This window comes from Caenorhabditis briggsae (genome assembly GCF_000004555.2).
Source record: "Caenorhabditis briggsae complete genome, chrX, whole genome shotgun sequence".
In the NCBI taxonomy this organism is placed as follows: Eukaryota; Metazoa; Nematoda; class Chromadorea; order Rhabditida; family Rhabditidae; genus Caenorhabditis; species Caenorhabditis briggsae.
Genome location: NC_013491.2, coordinates 1,071,670 through 1,075,043, shown reverse-complemented (window position 1 = coordinate 1,075,043; position 3,374 = coordinate 1,071,670).

Below are 3,374 nucleotides of genomic sequence, written 5' to 3'. Positions count from 1 at the left end.
GATGACGTGATTGGAAAGGAGACGATGTTGAACCCGTGAGATGCCGAAATCTGAAAGTAGAAATGCAAAAACCGGGCTAGTTTTGTTTCCATGATACGATAAAAACAACATTTAGCAACGGTATCACTTTCATTTTTCGAAAAAAAAAAATGAAAGAGAAAAAAAAACGGGAGTGATAAGAAGAAAAAGAAAACGAATACCAAAATGAAAGAGAAAAGAAAAATATGAGAGATAGGGAATAATGGAACAGATAACTAATTCAACGGTTACCATCAAACGGACAGGCAACAATTTAGGATTGGAAATCGGATGATGTATCAGATGCAATCGATAAAAACCGGTAAAGAAACTCAGAAAAGAAAAAAGAGGAAGAGAGAGAGAAAGGTGCGAGGGCACGTTGTAAAATGAGTATGAGCTATCTGTGCACAAGAAACCACGCCCCCTATTCCTCCCATAAAATATGAGGATGGCCACTGTAGGTGAGCAAATGGGCGGGAGGAAGACACTCCCCCTCGGAAGGTCGGACAGTTGATCAGTGTTGTGGAACGGGGCCGCTCGGAAGGCAAGGAAGAAGAGTTGGGATGGGAGAAGAAGGAGGCGGGGCATGTTGGGGTGGAAGCCCACTACCAGAAGCAATGGTGCTTTAAAAACATTGGGAAAAAAAGAATTTAAAAAATGGAAGAATGATAAAATAAGAAAGGCAGAACTAAAAAAGAAGAGCAACAAAAAATACGATGAAGAAAAAAGTTTGAAATAGAAAAAAGGAGCATTTGACTTATAACTGTCAACAAAAACAGATCCTTCTGGATGATTCATAATTTGAGCTCATGCTCTTTTTGCGAAACAAAATTTTTAGCGAATGAATCAGAAAAAAAGATGGTTGAAGAAAGTAAGAGTTGAGGAAAATAAGAGGAACAGGTATGGGATAACCAAAGAACATTAGAAAAAAGATAATTTCTAAAAAACGAACAGATGACGTTTCTCTCTTGGAAGCCTTGTTTCTATCATCGGCTGGCGTCATTTTCTAGACTGTAACAATTATAAGTGTAATGCAAATGCTTGTTGTTTAAGAAGTGTAACATCATTGCTTGGAGGGTGAGCTCGAGAAAACTTGAGCAGCAGGCATTTTGCTACAATTTTCGTCCTAGTGACTGGTGACTTTGATTTTCTTTTCTACAAAGTTAAACTTTTTTCGAAATTTAATTTTATTGATAACTGTTAAGGGTAATAATACTGACATAGAAAACTAATTTAAAAATCGAATCAAGTTTTTTAGCTTTAATGTTTTAGTTTAGAGAGTTTTAAGTAGGTTTCGATTATTCTAAATATTTCAAATTTTCTGATTTTTCAAAAATTGTTAGTAGTTCAAATACCATCCGAATTCGGACAATTTAGGAATTAAAGATTTGATAATACCCCTTTCTATTTCTCAAAAAGCTGTTGTTAGTCTCAAAACAAAACGTGAATAGCTACCGTAACCCTCTCTGGGCCTTTGCGTCTATTATGCCCCAGTAACTAGGCAATTCATCTTGGGGCAACAACAAGAAGAAGCTGTCTTCTCCTTTCGTTCTCCACACTCAAGATCGAGAGAGGACCCGTGGGGGCAGAAAGGCCCGCGTCAGGTGGCTCCCCCGAATAGATAGATCTCGTCGTCTTGTCACTCAATCCGTTTCCAGCGATTTCTGCTATCTTTTCTCTGTGCATCAGGTCCCGAACACACTATTTTCTGATGGCTCCCGAATCATCTTCTAACTCATTTCTCTTTAGAGGAAGACAAGGTGCCGGTTGCTGCTGCTTATCGGTCAGAAGATGGTGGGCCTAGAGAGAAACAAGGAAAGAGAAGAGGAAGAAAAAAAGCGGTAAACTGAAAATCAGGACCAGCCTCACAGACCTAGTTGGCTGGAATTTCATTTTTTGTTTGAATCATCAACAAAAACAAATACTTTCAATGAGTGGACCCAAAACAAGGGGAGGGGTTAAAAAACTAGAACGGTGAAGAAAAGAAACTGTTATCGTGCCCCTAATACATATAAAAAATTGCTGCACTTCTCTACTAGAGGCCAATAGAAAGAAGTTAGAGACATTTGACGAAACGTGTCCTGACGTTCCGCTAACTTCTTCCTTTTTTACGTGTTCTCTGCCCACCAACCAAAGAAAAGATGATGAGAAGCTTTTGAAACTTGATTTTGATCAAATTTAAGAGAGAGGTGAACGCTTCTAGAAATTTGGGAAGGTCTAGAGGTAACCTTTTTATTGGCTAATTTGATTGGAAACATTGATAGCGGAATCTTCAAAGTGGACAAATTAAGTGAGAGGAGTAATATCAGAAACTTCTAGTTTCAGTCTTCAAAATATAATTTTGAAATTCAAAACTCGAAAAACTACTTTTTTATCTTCCAAAACAAGTTGAACAGCTTGCTTTTTACAAGTTGTGATGCAAAATAACAATCAAAATGATAGTTAACGCAAATTAGTGTAGTGAAGCATTAGCTACAGAAATGACGATGATTGAGGAAGAAATGTAGTGGGGGATTTTCAGTCAGGTTCAATCAAGTTCAGTCAGGTTCAGCCTTCCCCCCACCTCCTTTTTTATCTCCTAGTTATCACGGGCCACGCACAAAACAACAAAGTGATAAGACTTAAGGACAGAGATTCAGAGAAGTACATATACCCGTTTTAAGGGGCGACGTGAATGCCAAATGGCAGATAAGGGAGAAAAAACGCGAGGTGGATACAAACACATATGCGTACAAACATACGAATACACCAGTGGAGGGATATACAGTCATTCATTTAGTTTGAAGCCTTTTTGGCAACATTCAGGGGCCGGACGACCAGTGTCAAATTGCCAGAAGGCAGCAGCGCCCAGGCAACGAGGCAGGCAAAAAAAGGGACTAGCCAAAAAAGTGGGGCGACTGATTTTTATCGTCCTTTCTCTGTTGATGCTGCCATCATACAGCCTTCCTTGGCGTCGTCGTCGTCTTCTTTTTTCTGAAACAAGGCAGAAGCTAGGGATAAATCTGACGAATGGCAGGAAACAGTGATGATCCTTTTTTTCATAAGATCTGTAAAAAAAAGGGACGGCGTCGTCGGCAGGAGAAAACCAAAGTGCGCTGCCTGATTGCGGTCGAAAAAGAAGATACACATGAGGTCTTCATTAGAAACATCTTGAGAAAACGAAGCGGGAGGGCCCCGATGGCATTGAATTAGAATAAGTTCCTGTCTTCACAATTCGAGTAACCATAAAGGATCGACAGAGGAAGTATTATGGCTCTCCTCGACCCACATGTGTGCAATGGAAACTAGCTGGTGCTGGTGGAGAACGAACGGGATGGAGATGGGTCATAAGAAAAGCGAAATGGAAAAAAGCGAAT